The following is a 25,146-nucleotide window of genomic DNA, read 5'->3' as shown; positions in this document are numbered from 1 at the left end:
ATACTTAGAGTTACTTGTATTATAAGTATCGAAATTCCTCCTCAGATATGGTCATATGATGTTACTGTACTGTAACATTTTGATTGTTGACTTGTAGGTTTCCAACTAGTTGTTCCTTGATTCAAACCTTTGCATGATAAAGCACTTCAATCATCGTTCCTTTTCTGACTTCATGCATTAGGGGGGAATCTGTTACACATTATTTGTTTTCATCTAAGAAAATGAAGTTAAATATTGATCTTTTGCTATCTGAAGAAATATTTCCATCAATCCCTTAAGAACATGGAAGAAATACTTCTCCATGAAAGATAAGAATCCTAGATAGCATACCTTAAAAACTCTAATTTTGGAGACCGTCACAGGTTGAAGCATTATAAGCTGCGACATCGCACCTTGAATAGTTATTGATATCATCTTTATACAATAACGATGATTCCACTACTGGTATTAGGGAACACCACCTATCTTCCCGAGGCTTGATGATAATCTTGTTAACACCAGGGAAAGTTTCAAGACCTTGAATGTCAATCTCGTTGCCAAAATGACTAGTGTTGCAAACAATGGAATTATTAATTGAATTAAGGCTTCTGTGATCCATATCAGGTTTTTTGAGACGCGTTTTCGATGATAATGACATCAAAATTCATTTGTCGACGCATTTTAAACCAGCAAGTGTGGTTCATCGCAAGGACAAGATGAAGAAACATATCATGGTAACAAGTTAAATAGAGAGATCGACCATTCAATGTCTAGAAAAGAAAAGCTACTTTTCACCAAGGGAGCAACTAAAATTGACTGGCAACAACTACATTAGACTGGACCAAGAGATAGGGAAAAGTTAGTTAATTAGTTAATTAATTAATTAAATAGTTAGTTTGTTAGACCTATTTATTTTCAAGTAACTAAAAATATCTACTTATATGAACTTAAACTATGAACTAAATACTTTATTATCCTCTTTTTTATTTCAAAACTAAATAAATTATATAAAGATTTATATTATTATAGGAATTATTTATTATAGGATAAATTAAGATTAAAAAATAGATGTTTATTAATTAGGTAATTAATTAGTCGGTTTGGTTAATTTGTATACCAAGTTTATTTATCTGAATATAACTGTAACTAAATCTGTAACTTATTCTTTTTAATTTAAAACTAAATAAAATCTAAATTTATATTAATATTATTAAATAAACACTTATGGGATAAACTAGGATAAAAATATAATTGTATATTAATTAATTAGTTAATTTGTATATTAAATTTATTTATATTCATTTAAATGTATAAATTACTGAATATATGAAAGGATAAATAGGTATTAAACCTAAATGTCTATCAACTAACTAATTAAATAATTATTTTGTTTTTATATGTTTATAATTCTATCGATTATGATTATATATAAACTTATTTATTTAAATATCATGTTTAATAAAAACTAAGTAAAGAGGAAAAAAAATTAGAACTTAAACTAGGAAATTTAACGTAATAAATAAATAAGGGAAGTGTTATTATCCGCTTATTTTTAATTTAAAACTAAATAAAATATAAGCAAGCTTATATGAGTAAAATTATTAATAATATTAACAAAAAATGAAAAAGAAAGGTAAAGACAACCAAACAATAAAGGAAAAATAACAAACCAATGACGCAGGGAACAAAGGAGAATTTTCAACAATCTAGAAGACAAGGGTGTAAAATTAGAAAAGAAAACAATAAAAAGAAAAAAGAAGGAAAAAATTAGGAGGGGGTGGGCTAAGAAGAAAGGGAAGGGATCCAACAGCTGCTAATCTTCCAGTCGTCATTCCTATTGAGATTGTTCGACCTTTTTTTAATTTCTATGACCTCCCTAAACTTACGATGATGAAAAGGAGGAATAACCTGGGCCTTCTCAATACATATATGATGCTTAATCTTCTCCATGTGCTCTGTCAGGTTTGAGGACTGAGTCATCCCATGTTTGATGTCGGTTGTGTGCTCATGAATCCTCTGATTAATAGAGTGGCCAGTTTCTCCAACATAGGGGGTCCCACAAGAATATGGAATAACATAAACACCTTTCATGTCCTTGGGGTCAACAGGGTCTTTTACTGATCTTAGGGAGCTACAAATGGTGTTAAGGGGTCTAAAGGTTGAGGGAAAATTATGTTTCTTAAGTATTCTCATAATCTTGTTAGTGGTCCCCTGGATGAAAGGGAGATGTACCCTTGAGATTCGATCCTTAGGGTCTTTCTTAACCTTAGTACCTCTACTAGCTTTAAGGAAAGATTTCTGACCTTGGTCCCTACTGTATCCATTATTAAAAAAAGCATTTAGGAGATGGGATTTATCTTTATCCAGGTTCTTTTCATCAAATATTCTCAGTGCACGAGTAGCTAGCGTGTTGAGAACACCCAAATTTTGAGCCACAAAATGATGAGTTGGCATGAAGATACTACTCAGTATGAGATTTATTTTGGAACACCTGGTGGGAGAAAGAACCATCGTCATTCTTAGAAATGAGAACATCAAGGAAAGACAGGCACCCATTAACATCTTGCTCCATAGTAAACTTTATGGAGGAAGATTGATTGTTGAGATGTTGGAAAAATAGATCTATCTCTTCTTTGTCATGAGACCAGATGACACCAGTGTCGTCCACAAATATTTTCCATAGCTTGGGTAGGATATGGGAAGAGGCTAAAAACTTGGATTCAAAGTCTTCCATAAAAAGATTAACACCAACCGGGGATATGGGGGAGCCCATGGCAACCCCTCATGTCTGCTCATAGAATTCACCTTCAAAGGAGAAAAAAGTGGAAGTAAGACAAATATCAACTAATTGAGTGGTATTAGGGTCAGTGAGGTGATTGATGACCTCAATGACCTCCCTAATAGGGATGTAAGTGTAAAGGGATGCCACATCGAAACTCACAAGAATATCCCCAGGGTCAAACTTTATGCCCTTTAACTCATTGACAATCAAAGAAGAGTCTTTGACAAATGACTCTGTAAGGCAAAAAACGGTTTTAAGCTTCAAGGAAAGATATTTGGCTAGAAGGTAGGTTGGCCCTCCTATGGTGTTGAAAATGGATCTCAGGGGGCCCCCGTCTTTGTGGATCTTTGGAAGTCCATATTTCCATAGAGTGATGTGGCTAATCTCAATAAGCTTCTGGCAAAAGGAACCCACAGTGTTACTAGACTTTATAGCAAGAGCGATTGTTCTAGAAATCCTTTTCAGGGGATTCTTGATAAGATTTTTATGTCTTCAACTATTACATAGATGATCTAAAATCTTCTTGCGATAAACCTCTTTGTCAAGGATAACGACAACCCCATCTTTGTCGTCTTTAAGAACGATGATGTCCTTGTTATGGTTCAAGGATTTGAAGGCATCAAACTGATCCTTGCTAATATTTCCCCTAAGGGTATTTGCCTTCCTAAGGACGATAGTGTAGTCTTGCCTTATTGTGTCCTTGATATTATCAGGTAAGCCCCTAATCCCAAACTCTATGTCACACATAATGTCTTCCACAACGATTTTTCCAGGAGCGGGGGAAAAAATTAATTCCTTTTCAAGAAGACTATAGACAAAAGAGGGAAAGGAAAATTTAGAAAGATTGACAACCTTATTTTTATGAGAAGGACTATTATTATTATTATTATATTTTTCATTATTATTACCATTGATATTATTATCATTACTATAAATAATATTAGAAATATTATATTTTCCATCATTATTAATAATATTACTATCGCATTTGAAATTAATATTATTGTTATTTCCATTATACAAATTATTATTATTATTATAAGTACTATTCTTTATTTTCCTCATGTGATCCACCATGATGATATCCTCGCTATCGGGGGTGGTAACAAAAATATTATCATGTGAACTACATCCTCCAGGGTAAGGGCCAGAAGGCTTTCCTAAGAGATTGCAAGGCACATATGGGATCAATATATGTAACAATGAACCTATATCCGACAACCTTTAGAGCTGCAACATAGCCCTTTCCAACATATCCATATCCACAGTAAACAACAATCTTACAAGAAATCATGAATTTTTTTGTCATCATCAAACCATATGGGAGAGAGTGTCTACACAGATATAAGTTATCAAACTTGCTTTTGGTAACAAAGTCATTAAAATTTATAGTAGGGAACAACAAAACCCCACTCGCTTTCACCTGGTAAAGCCTCTTAAATTCAATATTTGTCTCCTCATAAACACCAACAAACCTCTCCCTCATCTTGTTGTACCTGAAGGGATCCACCTTGATTCTCTCCTTGATCAACCCAAAAACCATATAAAACTCTAGATTCTTGGTAGGCTCTAGATGTTGAAATTTCATGGCCTTGGAAAAATCCTCCATGGCCTTGAACCCTACATGGATTACCACTGTCATTGACAATCATATCAGAGCCACCACCTAAACCCTAGTTAAGATCCCTTTCAGTACATAACTAGTACTCCTACAACGTCTCCCCCTTCTAGGTGAACACAACAACATTTTCGTGGGAAATAGTTGTGACATCATGGTCCTACGTGGAGAAGATGTTGTAGGAGAACCATCTCAACTCAACACCTAAAGCCGTGAGAGTGTTAATGAACACCACAATATGGATGGTCATGTGGAGGGACCCTGTGATATAGGAACCCTTATAGGGTTGTGTAGGGCATCTCAACGTCCACCAATTCAATCTCTAGCCTCCCAAAATTTGTCTAGGACAAATACTTCACCTTTTATTTTTGCCTAAACATAGTTTTCTTTTCCATAAGTATCATTATTGGGAAGGAAAAAAATGAAAAACTTAGAGAACCATGAATTACAACAACTAAAGTTAGGCTGATTTGCTGCAATGGAGAATGCTCAAAAGACAATGCTTTAGAAAATATTGTTTTCATGTTTGTATCGATAAAGGTTGTAGTTTTAAGAAAACTATCAAGCCAAATAGAATTTTATTAAAATTCCATGATATTATGTGACCTAAATGGATTCTTAGAACTTAATGACCCAAGGTTTCAATTAATCATGGAAAATTTACCAACCTAGGATTCATATTCATATTCATCCAATATGAATTTAGAAATTCTGTAATTTTCTCAGAGTCACTATGATTGTGTACATATGTTTTTAGTAGGGTATTTTCTCAGTCACCACTATTTTATATTGTGTCAGTGATAACATTCATCTAATTTCCCCAAGAAGTACCATTACGATATGGTTATGTGCAAGGTGTATTTACCAGACGAGGACAGGTTTAGGCTACTTGAAATTGTTGGATTGGGCATAGATTTTCCTACAACAAGTAAGATTTTCCCTTCTCTCTGGGATTATATTTTTTTTCTAGAACATAAAATTTGAATCCCCCACTAGATACCCTACAACATCAAATTTGTGAACAAACGAAAAGATTGGCCAAGTAGTGTAACCCCGCCCCCCCCCCACACTTAGCTAAGGTTATCTATCCACCGATATAAATATGTGATGAAGAATTACTATGATATGAGTCAACCTCATATGTATAGTTAAGGAATTGGAGTCAATGAACCAAACCAAACTGACCTTCCTCAACAGCTACAGGACCTCCAGGCGCTAACCAGCTACTCTAAGTGCCCAACCCCTGAGTTACCTTACTTTTTCACTAACCTGGGCTCTCATCCACTCCCATGACAAGGAAATTCAGTAACTATAAGCCACTATTCTCTCCCATAATCCTGCTTCTTAGCGACTGTAGACTAATTGACTCAGTTTTATTCCAGTGACCTCGCGATCTGAGCCACTATTCAGGGCTAGTACCAAGGATTCTTCCCATAACTTAATGAAACTCTCAGAAATGATAAATAACACAGAGACAAAGCCTTTAATTAAAAAATTAGTTAAGGGCTTAACCTGACCCATCCTAACCATGATAGACATTTCATCAAACACATCATGAACATGTAATCTACAAGTCATAATTAGATTTTTTCAACATATGGATCTCATACTTATCTCAGAATCATCAAGAAGGCCTAATACCTTCTCTCAATAGATGCATTAACATCTATTAGGTCATGCATTCATTAACCATTCATTTACTAATTAAAAAATGATGAGATCCATAACTAAATTTTTCCATAAAACCATGCTTATAACCAACATATAACCATAATAGTAACAATAATAGAAGAACCATCAAAGCCACATAATAAAAAGTATAAATAATCATGAAATACAAGATGAAAAAGAGCTCCTATAACATATGCAAAAGCTAACCAAGTTAGGGACTTCCACATACCACCCGACGATATATTGGGATGAACCAAATCTCTCTTTCAACCAATCACCCCCAAGCCATATTCCAATCATAAATGTGGGATATCATGGAATAAATGGAACAAAACCAAACTGGGGCTTCCATAGGTAAAACCACCTCAACCCTTAGCCCTCAACAAATGATTCCATATCACGGTCAGTCATCACTAACATCACATATCGGTCTCTAGCCAAATTGTCGAGGGTATCTAGAGAATTCATTCCAACTGGGCTTCAGAACTAGTACATCAACCCAAATTGTCACAGAGATCTAAATCATTTGTCTAACTAAGGCTCCAGGACTAATAACTCAACCCACCAAGGGCTCTAGAGTGTTTGTCCAACCAAGGCTTCCAGGACTAATAACTCAACCAAAGTTATTCCAGGGCTTCTAGAGCATTTGTCCAACCAAGACTCTGAGAACTAATAACTCAACCCATAATCATAAGGAACATGACCACTAATCAAAAAACAAATGGGAAAAACCACAACACCATGCGGCTATCTAGGAAATTGAAATGTTAGGAAAAACCACTGTCAATCTAGGAAATCCTCCATGCTAATGAGAAATCATAACCAAACAACTACATGTATATGCCATGCATTGCAAAACTACCAAGGAAATCATATATGCAACTCAATACCTACAAACAAAAACTGTTGTAGTTGTTGATCCTGTTGTCCTCTTGTGCTTTCTTGCTTTTCCTTTGCCTTCTTTCTCCAAATCCAAGGTATGCCATAATCCTTCAAGAGTGTTGCAAGAAAACTATAAGTGTGCAAGAGTATGAGAGCGACAAAATGGAAGATAGCTTCAAGCTAAAACTAAAGAAAGGTTGTGAACTAATCCTTAAAAGCCCTTTATTAATCACCAATGATCCCCATCACTATTTTTTTCCCAACATTCTACTTGGAATACGTGTCTCATGACGTTGGTCTTATTTTTAGTTTATTAACATTATTTCATGGATTTTTAACCAGGGTTGTTACGAAACCCTCCCCTTTGGGGTAACACCATCCTCGATGTTCAATGACACTTATAAAATTGCAAGCACATGTTGAATATGGAGATTTATAACATATCTCGATACAACATTTACATCATATCCATATGTTGAAAACATAAACAAAATATCATGAACACCGTACCACTTATTGGAGCTTTATAACACAAATCAATGTGGTATTTACAACATATACATATATAGACATAATCAAACATAACACCAAAACATATACCAGACTACATCTACTAAACCAATGAATAGAGAAGGATATATAGCTTGCATATGATCAACCGTCTACCATGTAGCTTCATCGGGCCCAAAGTGCTTCCACTACACCTTAAATTGCTTAATTACTCGATTCCGGAGCATGAGCATCTTTTGCTACAAATGCATTGAGGTTTTGGCTGTAATTCTCCTTCTAGATCCACCTGCAATACAGATCAATCAATAACATGATAAACATATTTCTCCTATATTTTAAGCAATGACACATGTAAAATATAATGTACTTTAATTTTCGGAGGTAGTGCAAGCCGGTAGACTACTGGTCTAATCCTCTCAAGAATCTTGAAAGGTCCAAAATACCAATGTGCCAACTTGGCACATGATCCAATCCTCAAGGAGATCTTCTTGGTCTTGACGTGTAATTACACCTGTTCCCTAACCTGAAACTCCTCAAACAATTTGTGTTGATATGCATAACTCTTCTGCCTATCCTGTGTTGCCTTTAAGTTATTCTTGATTACCTGCATTTCCTATTCCATCTCTGCCAATATGCTAGTACAATCAATACCCCGTTCACTAGATCGCTCCAACTTATAGGAGGATTACAACTCCACCCATAAAGTGCCTCAATTGAACTCCTCTTCAAATATTCTTGATACCCATTGTTATATTCAATCCCCACTAGTGGAAGATACTCTTCCCACATTCGTTGCTGATGCATGATGTACATTCTCAACATGTCCTCCAAAATCATGTTGACCCTCTTTGTTTGTCCATCTGTCTACAAATGATAGGCTATACTAAAGTCCAAATCTGTACCCAAACCCACAAATAACTCTTTCCAAAATCTATAAGTGAACTTGGAATCCCTATCTCACACAATATTCTTCAGAACACCATGCAACCTCACTATGTCTCCGATGAAGATTTATGCTACCTCACTAACTAAATTCATAGAATTTACTAGAATTCAGTGTACTACCTTTGTCAACTTCTCAACCACACACATCATAAAATCATGTTGTCTAGAGGTCGTTGGAAAAACTGAAATGAAGTCCATGGAAATGACCTCCCATTTCCACTCTGGAATCAAGATCAGTTGTAGTAATCCACCTGGATTCTTACACTCTACTTGTACCTATTGAAAATCCAAACATCTTGCAACAAAATTTGCCACCTCTTTATTCAAATTCAGCCAATTGTAGAACTTCTTCATAACTGTCAATGTCTTCTAGTATCTCAGGTGACCTGAATATGGATTAACATGATATTCTTGCAAGTTAAGCTTCTTGAGCTCATTATTTTCTGACACATAGATCATGTCCCTAAATATGACCAAACCATCTGCTGTGAGATGATAATCCACATCCTGTTTACCTGTACCCTATTGTAACCTATGCTTAAGCTACCTATATCTAAGATCTTGTTGTTTTACCTGTAAGATCTGATCTTGTAAGTCTATCCCACATAAACTTATAGCCACTATGTGATTTACCTATACTGTTCTTCTAAGAGCATCTACAACTATATTCTCTTTACCTTTGATGTACCCAATCTCAAAGTAAAACTCAGTTATTGTGCCCAACCATCTAGCTTCCTTGGCATTGAGATTTGGTTGATCAAACAAGTATCTCAACCCATTGTGATTTCTCATCAATACAAACCTCCTACCAAGAATATAATGTTTCCACATCTTCAATGCATAGACAAACACTACTAACTCAATATCATGCCTCACATAATTCTTCTCGTGCTCATTCAATTTCCTTGACTCATAAAATACTACCTGTCCTTCTAGCATCAGAACCCCACCAAGTCCTCTCTTGCAAGAATTTTTGCACACCACAAACTCTTTATCTAGATTTGTAATCTTTAGAATTGGATCATTTGTAAGCAACTGCTTCAACTGCTAAAAACTAGTTGCACATTCCTCTATCCATTCAAATTTATTTCCCTTTCTCTACAATGATGTAATAGGATAAGTAGTTTGTGAAAAGTTCCTAATGAACCTCCTATAATAGTTGGTTAACCCCATGAATAATCTAACATCATCTAGGAGCTTCCCATTCCATGATAGCTCTTATCTTTTCCAGATCCACTGTTATGTCTTCCTTGGAGAAAACATGTCCTAAATAATGTACCTTTCTGTGAAAGAAACTGCATTTACTAAGCTTGGCATACAACTGATGTTCTCTCAAGAGTTTTACACTGCTGCTAAATTTTCGACATGCTCTTCCTCATTCTTAGAATATATCAATATATCATCAATGAATACAATAAAAAACTTGTCCAGGTAAGGACATAACACATTATTCATCAAACACATAAAAGTAGTTGGAGCATTAGTCAAATAAAAAGGAACAACAAAAAACTCATAATGCCCATACCTAGTCTGGAAAGTAGGCTTCTAGATGTCCTCTTCTTTAAAGCATACCTGATGGTATCCTGATCTCAAATAGATCTTTGAGAACATTGCTACTCCTTCAACTGGTCAAACAAGTCATCAATCCTTGACAAAGGGTACCAGTTCTTGTTGATTACCTTGTTCAACTACCTATAATAAATACAAAACCTAAGAGTGCCATCCTTCTCCTTAACAAATAACACTGGTGCACCCCAAGGCAACAAACTTGGCCTTACGTATCCCTTGTAAAGAATTTCCTTCAACTGCAACTTCAATTCCACTAACATTGGCATGTTCATCCTGTATGGTGCCTTTGACGTTGGTATTTCTCTTGGTACAAACTCAATAGAAAATTCCACTTCACTGTGAGGAAGTAACCTTGAAATATATTCTAGAAACACATTATGAAACTACTGCACAACTGGATACCTCTGCAAGACATACGCATCCTCAAATTCCTTACCTTTGTCACTAGAAATATGCACTGCAAACAATACACATCCTTTCCTGTGACTATGCTTGGCCTGCATAGCTGTAACCATCCTAATAGATGTTTCCTTCTTCTTACATTTTAATATTATTTGTTCCGCATTGTCATCCAATCACTCAATATCCTTTTCACAAAAATCCACCTTAGTCGTGTGAATATACAACCAATCCATACCCAAAAGCATATTGTATGATCCCAATGGAAGCACATTTAGATGTACCGATGTAGGTATACCATTCAACTCAAATGCACAAGCTCTTACCCAATGATAAACATTTTTCTTAGTACTTGTAGCCAACTACACTAACCAAGACTATGCATGCATTTGTTTGTTCAAACCACTCTTATCCACCAGGTCAGGATCAACATAACTATAATTAGATCTAGGGCCAATCAAAATATAAACAACTTGATCACAAAGTTTATTGTACATCTTGATAATAGAAACCTGATGATTTGCCTGCCTATTATCCAATGTTGCATAAATCCATGGAACACTTTGTCCAACATCCCCCACTATCTGTGCCTCCTGAGAACTGTAAATTTGTGCTCTGTGACCCTGATGTTGTGGACAATCTCTCCTATAATGATCCTTTCCACAAGTCCAACACTATAAAGGCTTCCTTCCATCACCCATGTTCTGCTCCTCAGACTGAAATCCCTATCCTTTGTCAAATGCGTTAAACTTCTTGCGTAGTGATACATTCTATTTCTTACACATGTCATGTTGTCTTCCTTGATTCTTATCCCATTTTCCATTACTATTGTCATTACCTTTCCAATCATGTTTATATTCAGACCTACACTTTGATTGCTCATAGAAACGTTTCAACTTTTTGATGGCTTCCTCCAATGATCTAAGCTCACCAAACTCAATCCTGTCTTTGAATGCTACCGGAAAACCACTGATGAATCTGTCAATCTTCACTTTCTCCTCCTTAAGAAAAGGAACATACCTCAATAACTTAAATAACTTAGTCATGTACTACTCATCTATCATCGATCCCATCTTCATCTCATATAATCCCTTTTCCATGTCATCATAGTATCTCTCAAATAGATACTTCTTCCTAAAATGTGTTTCAAACTCCCTCCAAGTCAACTCCTCTTCCCAAATTCATCTGACATTCTTCACATCTTCCCACCAAATGTATGCTTTACCTTTAATACTGAAGGTAATTATTCTATCTTTGATGTTCTCTGAATAATCATGTAATCTAAAGAACTTATTCATCCCAAGAAACCAAGCTTCTGCATCCTGTGACTTATTCATTTCTCCGTCAAATGTAGTCGTTTTTCTTTCTTAAACTCTTTTAAAAAATATTTCTTCTCACTCCTCCTATAAGGATGGTGACAGTGATGAGCATAATGTCTCTCTGAAGCAAAACTAAGATAAAACCCATTATCAATGCCCCTCTAATAAGGTGTATCCAGAAATCTTCCATCTCTAACTGTATCCCCTATATTGATCCTATGTCTTGATCGATACATATTTCCATATGCCCCATTTGTCATTTCCTCCTATCCATGATTGATCCTAAGTGGTCACTGCCTCTGCAAATCTGATAAACTCTAAAGAATCACTGCATTAACTTCTACTTTGCAACTCCTTATTTCTGGCTTCAAGCTTCTCACTGTATCTACTATCAGGGGGAAGTACTCATTACCATGTTTTTCATTTGATCTATAGTGAGAATCATGAGAAATGTAGTCAACCATTTTTATAGTCATCTTTGTTCTTCTTCCTACAAACATATTATGTTAGATAAACCAAACATAAACAAAATTAAGCGTACCTCAATGAAGTTCAGGGGAGGCTATCTCATCTACAAGATCAATCCACGTTAGCACAATACATGTATATATACATAACCATATCAATATGATAGTATCATACATGACAACACTAGTTGCATACCATGACCTCATGTATGAAAACCATAACCATGTATAGCAAACACATAGACATTGACATGCATAACAAACACATATATAATCAACATGTATGCTTGACAAACACATCCTAACAACAAAATCATCAAATTCTATATGACGACACAAATGCAACAATAACCATCACCATGCATACATAACAATTACATTTACAACCTATATACATGGATGACAACCACATTCCACCCATCTAGTATAAGGGTTGAACCATGCTCTAAGACCACTCTATAACACCCTCCTCCCACACTTACCTAAGCTTACGAGTCCACCGGGGTAAATATGTGATGAGAGTTACTATGATATGACTCAACCTCCTAGGTATAGTTAAGGAAGTGAAATTGATGAACCCAAAACAAACTGATCTTCCTTAGGAGCTACAGGACCTGTAGGAGCTAACCAACCACTCCAGGTGCCCAACCCCTGAGTTAACTTTTCTTTTTCACTGACCAGGGCTCTCAATCACTCCCATGATAAGGAAAGAAAACAACTATAAGCCTCCAGTCACTCCTATAAGCCTTCTTCCTAATGACTGTAAACTAATTAGCTCAGTTTTATGCCAGTGACCTCAAGATCTGAGCCACGTTTCAGGGATACGACCCAGGCCTGTTCCCAGAACTTAATGAAACTCTTAAAAATAATAAATAGCATAGAGAAAAAGACTTTAATTCAAAAATTAATCGAGGACTTAACCTGACCCATCCTAACCATGACAAACATTTTGTCAAACACATCATGAACATGCAATCTAGAGGCCATAATTACACATCTGAACATAGGGATCTTATACTTATCTCATAATCATCAAGAAGGCCTAATGCCTTCTCTCAATAGCTACATTATCATCTATTAGGTCATGCATTCCTTAACCATTCATTTACTTATTAAAAAATGATGAGAATCATAACTAAAGTATGCCATAAAACCATGCTTACAACCAACATATAACCAAAACAATAATATTGTTAGAACAACCATCAAAGTGACATAATAACAAGTATCAATACTCATGAAATACAAGAGGAAAAAGAGCTCTTATTAACATGTGAAAAAGCTAAAAAAGTTGGGGACTTCCACATACCGCCCGACCATAGATTGGGCTAAACCAAATCTCTCTTTCATCCAATCACCTCGACACGATATTCCAAGAATGAATGTGGCATCCCATGCAATAAACCAAACAAATGTGAACCATAGGTTCCAGAGGCCAAACCACCTCAGCCCTCAATCAACGATTCCAACTCACGGTCATACATCACTAACATCACAGATTGGTCTCTACCCAAGCTATCAATTGCTCTCGAGCGTTTGTTCCAACCCAACTCTAGGAATAATAACTCAACCCACAACTGTCGCAGGGCTCCATAGCATTTTTCTAACCAAGGCTTGAGAGAATTTGTCCAACCAAGGCTTCAAGGACTAGTAACTCAACCCAATTTATTCAAGGGCTTCCAAATAATTTATCTAACCAAGGCTCCAGTAACCAATAACTCAATCCACAACCATAAAGAACATGGGCACCAATTAGAAAACAAATGGGAAAACCAACAACACCATAGCTATCCAGCAAATGGAAAGGCTAGGAAAAACCACTATCAATCCAAGAAATCCTCCATTCCAATGACATATCATAACCAAACAACCACATGCATATACCATGCATGCCAAAACGAGCAATGAAATCATACATGCAACTCGATACCTACAAAGAAAACCCATTGTAGCTCTTGATCCCACTGTCCTCTTGCACTTTCCTACCTTTGCTTTGCCTTATTTCTCCAAATCCAAAGTATGCGACAATCCTTGAAGAGTGCTCCAAGAAAAATTTAAGTGTGTAATATTATGAGAGAGAGAGAATGGAATAGACCTCCATGCTAAAACTGAAAAAAGGTTGTGAATTGGTCCTCAAAAGCAATTTTTATCATTGAGACCTCTATTTTCTTCATTTTCCTTTTTTTTCCTTCAATTTTTATTACATGCAATTATGTTAACTTTCACCTTCCTTTTCTCATATTTTCCATTATTTTCATAAATAAATGTCAATTAATGCCTCTTTGCCTTTTCCATTTCCTTTACCAATTTCCATAGCCATTTATTAATCACCAGTGATCCCCATCACTATGCTTTTTCCCATGGTTCATCTTCGAATATGTGTCCCATGACCTTGGTCTTATTTTTCCTTTATTAACTTTATTACTTGGATTTTTAACTAGGGATTTTATAAGTAGCTAGAGTTATTGTTAAAAATGGTCTAGACATTGCTTGATAGTTTGACTATGGGGATTAGGTATTTAATTGTTATTTTCCACTATCTTTTCTGGTCGAGTTGAATATTTATTTTCCCTTTTATTTTTTCATATACAATGTAGAAATTTAGGAAGCAACTAGTTTGGTGATTAGAGCTATCTTACACCATGTATGACCTTGGATTATTATATTTGCAGTGATGTCAATAAATGGAGATACTAGTGTTATGGTGAAAGGAATCACTAATGGAGTATGTGATTACTTCATCAAGCCTATAAGGTTAGAGGAGCTAAGAAACATTTTCAAAATTGTAGTGGACATACAGAGCATATAATATCTCAAGGATGAATTAGGATAATGTGATGATTGTGAAATAAGTGATTCACCAGACACCTCTTCCAAAAAGAGGAAGGATACCATTAGTGGGGACTTTTTTGATGATGGTATAGATGATATTAGAAGTCTCAAGAGTAATCTAGATTTATGCAGGAATGAAATTAAATACACATTTAAATAGAAACACAGAGCTACAACTAAAACTGAACCTCAATTAATTAATAACAAAATATTTAGAATTTATTACATGGAGAATGGAAATAAACTAGGCCGAGCGATGGTAGCTTATCTCTGAGAATAGATCTAACGGTTACATGCCTTTGAAATGGGTTAAAATGAGGTTCATTGAGCTTTTTATTATTGAGAAACAAGGGAAAACCCCAAACATCCAAAAATCTAACCATAGGAGATGAAGCGCCAAAAATTTGTGGGCCCCATTGGGGGTAGTTGGTAAATTAACTTCCCGAGGTTGTAAATTTCACATACAATATTTGTTTGTCACGTATGATACCTCATTAGAAATATATGTCTGAGGAATACAAATTTTGACTACAAACCCATACTATTAAATTGGTTTGTCCATTTTCCAAAAAAAAAGCCTCATTTAGGTCCTAAAAATGGCTCCAGAAGTTCATGACCCAAAAACTACAAAAAATGGTAAATTGTGCTACAACTGAGGAAACTGAAAGAAACAATACTGGGTTCCATGTGGAATAGGCGAGTGTCCACCAATATCTACCTAGATCATTCCTTCCAACTTAGAAAGCAGTGGTCCCTATTTATTTTAGTGCCTCCATGAAATGGGGAAATTTCTACGGAACTTGGTCCTTGGTGAGCCACTTTCCCTGGTGCAAGGGTTTCCAACTTTGACAACACGATACAATTATATACTTTGTTTTCAAGTGTTCTTGATCTATGTGCCCATGTTCTAATCAATTGTGGCATGTTCAATGTAGTTTGGGTTAAGCTTTGTTGGTGTTAATTGCTCAACAATGTCTGATCTATCCAATAATGGTGCAAAGTATGGTTGAAGGCAGTCCACATTGAATATGGGGTGAAAGGAAAGGAATGGGGGGATACTTATTTTGAAATAATTATCTCCAAAATACTTGGTAATGGTGTAAGGCCTGTATCAGAGTGTTCGAATCTTATGATGGGCTCGAACGAGGCACTCTTTCTATCGATGTAACAAAACTTTGTCGCCCACCTAAAACTTATGGCGCACCTAACGCGTTGTTGTTTGTACTTGGAATTGGATTTCTCTAAGATGTCATGAACCTGATAGCAGATGTGTTGAATGTGCTTAATAAACCTAGTGTCTTTATCAACTTTGGATTGAACATGGAAAAATTATTCCTATGCACTTGCAAAAAGTTGTGCATGATCCGAAAATGAGATCTTAAATCAATATTAAGGTATTACAGACTCATGTGCAGGAATGCTTATATTACTTAGTGCAACGGATTGAAAGTATTGCGAATAATATAGACAATTAACAATCAGAAAACACAATAGACACACACATCAACACAACAAATAATCAAGGAGTTCACTAGACTTCCGGGCTACATCTCACGGTCCAGCTTTCAGTGTCAACCTCTATATTATTTCTTCAAGAGCAGATGATTACAAGTGTGAGCTCAAATAGCATCTCAACACAATAGTGACAAAAAAATAGGGATTTACATGAAATCCTCGAGTCTAAAAGAGTGCACAGACTCTCCCTCTTGCTCTCTATCTTCTGCTTTCTCTTGCTCCCCTTCTCTGTCTATCCCCCTTCTGTGCTGCCATTAAATGGCTTTTAAGCCTCTCGACCCTATCTGTTCGCCTTCCATCTTTGGGCTCTCTGGTTCCCAGCCACTGTCCCTTCATCTCCTTCTTGAGAATTTAACAATCATTGCAAAATGCTCTAAGGTATGGTGGCTAGCTGTTTTCAAATGGAAAGGACCACTGGTGTGTGTGAAATCCTTGGGAATATGTTTCTCTATTTACACAGGAAAATACACCAAAACAGTGATATTTTCTGCCAAGCCCAACTTCAAATGATATTGAATCTGACTTATAATCCTATCAAGTCCGTTGTTGTATTGTTATCGCAAGTCGCAAGCACAACGGTCATAATCCATTTGTATTTGGTCCATAGCGAGAATACATGGAATACGTAGGAAAAACGCTTATTATCGGACTTCAAATTTTATACAGTTGCATCTATAATTCCTTTCCGGTCCACCTTGATCGCAATTGCATATCGAATGGTGCATAGGCCCCTTTGTATTTGGTTCCATTCCTCCGACAATCGCTGATCGCCAATTACCGATATCGGCGCTCTCAGTGCATCGCATATCGCATGATCCGTGGTCCATTGGCATCACCCATTTGTATGTTGTGATTCGATATTGCGATGCGATAAGTTGCAATCACATATCACTGAGTCTTTCGGCCTTTGGTAAGTCGTTCCCTTGGAAACCTGCAATGCGATGGTGCAATCACAGTCGTTGATCTGCGTGCTCGATCAACAGTTCGCGTTGTGTCGCCAATCACAGTCACATTTCCCCTCGGGCCGTCCCCGATACACTCCACTGATGTGATATCGTTGAACCCTCCAATGTGATCCGTTAATTTGATCTGGACCGTTGATTTGTCCGATCTGATTAATCCTGTGCATCACCATTTGAACCTCCGCTTAGCTCTGTTTCTGCCAATTCTTAGTGTTTTTCCATGCGATAGTGTTTTCCAATATTTGAAGACTTAAAGGTTTAGAGGGTTTAAGATCCATTTTGGATCATGCCTTCCCACTGAAAAGCTTTTGGAACACCAAAAGTTGGTTTTTTTAGGCATCGATCAAGTGAGGATACAGCTCCCTCACTTGTCCAATTTCTATCCATCATGCCTTGCTTGGATTTGAACCTTTGAGTCCTACTCTCAAGTACTCAACATTCCCTTGACATGTAGTTCCTACCTTCTTGTCTAGAACTGTGTCCTCCTGTAACTCATTGAGATATTCATGCAACAAATCCCCAATAGAAGGCAACTAACTTTTCTCTTTAGGATCTTCAATCAATGAAGGTTCATACAATCTCAAGTTTTTTGCATTAATGACTGAATAGATTTGCATATAAGCTGGAAAATCAAGGCAAAAAGAATTTTCACCAATTTTATCAAGTATCTTGAAAGGTACATACCTTATTGGTTTTAGCTTCCTACCTTCACCTTAAATTCTATCTTTGCTGATGTATAGCCAGACTTGATCACCAACTTGAAAACTATTCTGAACTCGATGCTTGTCATGTCTTACCTTGTACTTGGCTTGACTTCTTTCCAGTTGTCCCTATACTTCCTGGTGAATTTCCTAGATATGTTCAATGAACTTGGTTTTTTTGTCCACATCACTATGTCCATCAATTTCTATGTCTTTACCAAAGACAAAATCCAAGGGAGACTTTGGCATAAAACCAAAACAAGTCTCAAAAGGAGATCTCTATGTAGAAGAGTGCTTGGCACGGTCTTAAGCATGTTGCACATAACACAAATGCTCAACCCAAAGCTTGGGATGCTTGCTGCAATAACCTCTGAGCAACTGGATCACTGTCCTATTAACCGCTTCTATCTGACCATCTGTTTGTGAATGAAATTTTGTGCTATTCTTCAACCTGGTGTCCATCAGCTCCCATAAACTTGACCAAAAGTTCCCAACAAATCGACAATCTCGATTGGATACAATAGAAGTGGGTAACCCAAAATGAACCCATAGATTCTGAAAGAACAAATTTGTGGTTTGTTCAGCTGTAACTTGGTTGTTACATGGTATAAAAATACAAATTTTACTAAACCTATCCACAACAGCATACAAATAATCATGACCTTTCCTAGACTTTGGCAATCCCCCAATAAAATCCATGGAAACACTTTCCCAAGGACAAGAAGGAATTGGAAGTGGAGTGTACAAGCCTAATTTTCTATTACTTGGTTTTCTTGTAGCACACACTGTACATCCTTTGATATATCTAGAAACTGCCTCATGCATTCTTGGGCAATAACATAACCTTTGTAATTGTGGAACTATTTTACTTACACCAAAATAACCTGATATAAGAGAAGTATGTGCTTCTCGAATTATGTTAACTCTTTCAGTTTGTGGAATGTATAACTTTCCCAAATGATATAAGAGTTGGTCCTTTACATAATAATCCAATTCTTCTACTTGCTTGCTATGGCTTAAAGTTGCATATACATCTTTAAAATCTACATCTTGAGCATATTGTTCAATGTAACTTTCATGCATTACTGAGTTATGCTTAAGTATAGTAGATGCATTTATGATTGGTCTTAATAGCATGTCTGCAACCTTATTGTGTATGCCCTTCTTATATCTGATGACAAGATGAAATTGCTGTAGAAAAACCATCCACCTATAATGTCTTGATTGTTGCAATTTAGTTTGTGAGTGCAATTATTGAAGTGGTTGATGACCTGTATGTATGATTGTTTCTTTACCCATTAGGTAATGTTTCCACTTTTTCACACTTTGTACTAATGCATACAATTCTTTATCATATGTGGGATAATTAACTACTGCAGAAGTAAATGTCTCAGAATGATAGCATATGGGTTTTTCATGTTGCATCAACACTACTCCCATGGCATAGTCACTGGCATCTGTCTCAATCTCAAATGGATGTTGAAGATCTGGCAATGCTAGTATGGGTGTTGTACTGATTTTATCTTTTAAGGTGTCGAAGGCTTTTTGTTGTTTGCCTCCCCACTGAAACACCTATTTCAATCCTATTAAAGCATGTAATGGAGCTGAAATCAAAGAAAAGTTACCACTAAACTTTCTCCAGCATTGTGATGCCCTTAGGAAACTCCTAACTTCTGTAGCAGATTTGGGTTTAGGCCAGTTCACAATGACTTCAACCTTAGAGGGATATATCTTCAATTCACCACCCCCTATAATATGACCCAAATAATTTAAGGATGTTCTGCCAAATTCGCATTTTAACATCTTTACATAGATATTTTCTCTTTTTAAAACATCTAAAGTCTACTTTACATGCTTTACATGGTCTTCCCATGTCTTACAAAAAACAAGAATGTCATCTAAGTAAACAATTACAAAGTCATCAATAAATGGTCTGAGTACATCATTCATAACTCTCATAATTGTAGCAGGAGCATTAGTTAAGCCAAAAGGCATAACAAACCATTCATAAAGTCCCTGCATTGTCTTGAAAGCAGTCTTCCATGCATCATGTTCTGCAACCCTGACCTGATGATAACCAGTTTGCAACTCCAACTTAGAAAAGTAAACTGCTTCTTTCAATTGATCTAATAAATCATCAATACGAGGAAGAGGATAACGATTCTTGATCGTTATTTTATTTAGTGCTATATAATCAATGCACATTCTCCACGAACCATCTTTATTTCTCACCAGCACGATTGGATATCCACATGGTGATGTGATTGGTCGTATAAACCCTTTATTGAGCAACTCCTGTACCTGCTTCTTTATGTCTGCATTCTCTAAAGTTCATAATCTGTACATTCCAATGTTAGGTAATGGAGCATCTTGCTGCAAATAAATATCATGTAATATTTCTCGCTTGGGTGGTAGACCTTTTGGTTCTTGAAATAGAACATCATAATCTGAAACAAATTTAACTAAATCAACTTTCTGTTTAGAATCACAGCCTTCAAATGCATTGGTTTTATCTGGGTCCTTTGCCTTTACAACCATTAGTAAAATTTGCTTACTTGAATTCACAGTTCTTTTCATCTGTCCTGAGTTTATGAGAGAATAGTTATCTTTGAGTTTATGAGCTCTTACAATGTCTTCGATTCGAATTTTAGTGAGTTGATACTTATTTTCAGCTCTATATAAAATAGCTTTCCTATCATACAAGTATGGACTTCCCAAAACAATAACACATATATCCAATGGAACTATATCTAACTCAACCTCATCTACAAATGTTGATCCAATAACAAACCTAAGTTTACATTGCCTTGTTACTTGTAGCTTTGTTTTATCACACACCCAACCTAATGGATATGGCTTCTCATGAGGTTTTTCTTGTAATCCCAACTTCTTTACAATTGTTTCATAAATCAAATTTACTTGTGATCCACTATCAAACAAAGTATCAATCTTATTGTGTTTGGAAATTAATCTAATACGAAAAGCTCATTTATTTCCCTCTCATTACTTTCATTATCAACAGATTGTGCAGAATTACTTTTGGATGCTTCAGAATATTTACCTTTAATACTTGTGGCTGTAACTGTTGTTTCATCGCCTGAATCTGATCCCAAGTCCTTCTAAATAGCAGCAACATTCTTTTTCTTCTTTCCACCGAACTTCTTAGGTTTCAGTTCTGGATGCAAAAACCAGCAGTGTGCCTCATCATGTCCTTCTTTCTTGCCATGAGTGTATGAAGGTTTATCCTTCTTTACAGTGTTTGCTTTCCTCTCCTTCCATTTCAGTTTCTTCTTTTACTTGCTCTTGCTTACAGAATATTTAGATGTTCCCCCAACCTCTAGGTTTACATTCTTACCTCTAGCCTCTAGATGTGTGGCTTGAACTAATACATCATCTAAGCTAGTGGGATTAAACATGAGAATATTATGCTTTAAATAGCTATGAAGACCACCTATATACTTCAATAAAGTCTCAGGTGAATCTAATGATATGCCTAGAGTTAAAGCTCTCTTTCTGAATTCCTGAGTATAACTCTGTACACTCTGACCCTTCAACTGTCGAAGAGTTTTCCAACTTATCATTGCCTACTGCATGTAATCTAAAGGATAGAATTTCTTTTTGATAGCGAAAAAAAATTCATTCTAGGTAGAAATGATTTTACCATGTTTTACAGATCAACTTGTGTCTTGCCTTCCCACCATACTAGTGCAGTTCCTCCAAGTCAAAGGCTAGCCAGCTGAATCTTCTTCCTTTCTGAATCAACATTCTCTGCCCTGCAATATACATCAATTTGTCTTATCCAATTATCTAGCTTTTCTGCATTGAGTTCTCCATCATGAATTGGCAAATCAAACTTCACATCTAATTTAATCAAAGACGTTCTCTTGTTTTTCTTATCAGGGATAGTTTTATGCGAAGAAGATGATGAGGATGATGAAGGTGATGATGGAGGAGATGGTGGAGGAGGTATTTCTCCTTTTCCTTTGCCTTCTAGATGGGCAACTAGAAAAGGTTCCTCTACTCCTTTGTCTGGTTAAGGTGTTGAAGTGCTTTCATCTCGACCCTTCTTAAATTCCAGATACGTCTCTTCCACCATGGCTTGCATGTCTATAAAACTATGCATGAACTAAGATTCTGATCGCAATGGAGTTTCTTCTGCAATTCTCCTCTGAGAATAGTCTCTTCCAATCTCTGGATTAGCCTCAACAAGTTCTCCTTCTCCTAGTCTGAGCTTTAATCTAGTTAGCATTCAAAATCCAGCACAAGCTTGTCTAACCTTAACAAAACCAAATGCTCTGATACCACTTGATCTGAAAATGAGATCTTATTAAAGTATTACAAACTCATGTGCAAGAATGCCTATATTACTTAGTGCAACGAATCGAAAAGATTGTGAATAATATAGACAATTAACAGTCAGAAAGCACAATAGACACACACATCAACACATCAAATAATCAAGGAGTTCACTAGAATTCCTGGCTACGTCTCTTGGTCCAGCTTTCAGTGTCAACCTCTATATTATGTCTTCAAGAGCAGCTGATTACAAGTGTGAGCTCGAATAGAGTCTCAACACAGTAGTGACAAAACAACATGGATTTACTCGAAATACTTGAGTCTAAACGAGTGCACAAACTCTCCCTCTTTCTCTCTATCTTCTTCTTTCTCTTACTCCCCTTCTCTATCTATCCCCCTTCTATGCTGCCATTGAATGGATTTTAAGCCTCTCGTCCCTATCTATTCGCCTTCCCTCTTCGGGCTCTTTGGTTCCCAGCCATTGTCCCTTCATCTCCTTCTTGAGCATTTAAAAATCATTGCAAAACACTGTAAGGTATGGTGGCCACTTGTTTTCAAATGGAAAGGACCACTAGCGCGGGTGAAATCCCTGGGAATACATTTCTCTGTTTACACAGGCAAATACACCAAATCAGTGAGATTTTCTTCCAAGACAAACTTCAAATGATATTGAATCTAACCTATAATCCTATCGGGTCCGTTGTTGTATCGCTATCGCAAGTTTCAAGTGCTACAGTCATAATCCATTTGTATTTGGTTCATAGCGAGAATACACGGAATACATAGGAAAAACACTTATTATCAGACTTCAAATTTTATACAGTCGCATCTATAATTCCTTTCGGGTCCACCCTGATCGCAATCGCATATCGCATGGCGCATAGGCGCCTTTGTATTTGGTTCCATTCCTCCGTTGATCATCGATCGCCAATCGTTGATATCGGCGCATCGCATATTGCATGATCCATGGTCCATTGGCATCACCCCTTTGTATGTTGCAATGCGATAAGTCGCAATTGCATATCGCTGAGTCTTCGGGCCTTTTGTAATTCCTTCCCTTGGAAACCTACCATGCAATGGTGTAATCATAGCCATTGATATGCGTGCTCGATCAACGGTTCGCGCTGTGTTTCTGATCGCAATCACATTCCCCTCAGGCCATCCCTGATACACTCCGTCAATGTGATATCACCGAACCCTCCGATGTGATCTGCCAATTTGATCTGTCCAACCCGACAACTCCTATGTAGTGCCATTTGAACCTCCACTTAGCTCTATTTCCGCCAATTCTTAGTGTTTTTCCATGTGATAATGTTTTCTGATATTTGAAGACTTAGAGGTTTAGAGGGTTTAAGATCCATTTTGGATCAGTGCAACATCAAGGGGACATAATGGTTGAAATCCCAGGCCCACTTCAAAGGGGTTGTGGCCAATCTATCTATGGAGAGATCTTTTATAGTTGTGTTTTATATCATGAAAAATTTAATCCCGTGTCCATATATTCTTAGAGTTTTACATGCGTAGTATGTGCACAATCATCTTGTTGATGAATTCTACCTGTTCGCCATTGTTGGGGTGGAATGTAGTCGACTTGGTGACCTTGGTTTCCACATTGAAAAAAGGATCAATCAAAACATGCTTAAGAAACTATTATCTTGATATAATATAAGGGTCTGTGGGATCCCAAAATGTACCCACACTCATTCAAAGAAGAGTCTTGCAGTGGCCTCTGTTGTGATACTCTTCTTGAAGGAAGCCAATATGGCCATCTTAGAAAGTATGTCAATGACCATAAATACATAGTCGTTGCCATTCTTGGTAGAAGGAAGGCCAGACATATAGTCCATGTAGATGGATTCTCGGGGATATCTAGGAGTAGGTAGAGGTGTATACAAGCCTTACCTCTTAATAATTAGCTTGGCGATGGCATAGGAAGTGCAAAATCTAATGTATTTTCCAACATTCCATCAGAGATTTGGCCAATAAAAATACTTATGTAGTATGACCACATTTTTCTCCACACCAAAGTGTCCTGTGACCCCACTTTAGTGCGCCTCCTAAATCATCTTGGCACGCTCACTTGAAGGAACACATAGGTGACCCAGGTAGCATAATAATGCATCTTAGGGGTGGAATTCTAGAACTTGGTTTCCGTCCACTAGCATCTGGTATGCGGTAGTGAAATCTGGATCATTTTAATATAGTCATGACCATCCATAGGTCTCGTGGCCACAAAAGTTGAGAATAGTTTTCAGTACTGTGATCGATCGACGACTAAGGCAATCTACAACATGATTGGTGCTACCCTTATTGTATTTAATATTTAAATGGAATTGTTGCAGATATGTGGCCCAATTCTGATGGTGATCATTCTATAACTTCCCTTTGGTTTGTATAAACTACAGGGGTCGATGATCTATGCAGATGACCGTATCCTTCCCCAGAATGTAATGTTTCCATTACTGAAAAGCCTGCACGATGGAATACATCTCCTTATCATAGGTAGGGTATTTTCAAATTGTGTCAGAAAGTGTCTCACTGTGATAGGCCAGCAGATTCCCTTGTCGGGTGAGAACTTCACTAATAGCATAATCAGAGGAAACTATCTCAATTTCAAAGGGTTGTTGCAGGTCTGGCAATGTGAGTACTAGTGTAGAGAAGAGGTGGTCCTTAAGCTCAAAAAACACATTATATTTGGA

General features: G+C 36.7%; 1 pseudogene; it reads right to left on the bottom strand.

Moving 5' to 3' along the window:
• Window positions 1-416: 416 nt before the first annotated feature.
• LOC149164826 (adenosylhomocysteinase-like) overlaps window positions 417-25,146 on the bottom strand; it is a 48,743-nt pseudogene continuing 24,013 nt past the window's right edge.

Source organism: Pinus tabuliformis, chromosome 5_1, assembly GCF_031772625.1.
Source record: "Pinus tabuliformis cultivar Carrire ecotype Pingquan chromosome 5_1, CPIR1, whole genome shotgun sequence".
NCBI lineage: Eukaryota > Viridiplantae > Streptophyta > Pinopsida > Pinales > Pinaceae > Pinus > Pinus tabuliformis.
The sequence above is the reverse complement of the archived record's forward strand: the minus strand, read 5'-3'. Positions and strand labels throughout refer to the sequence as shown.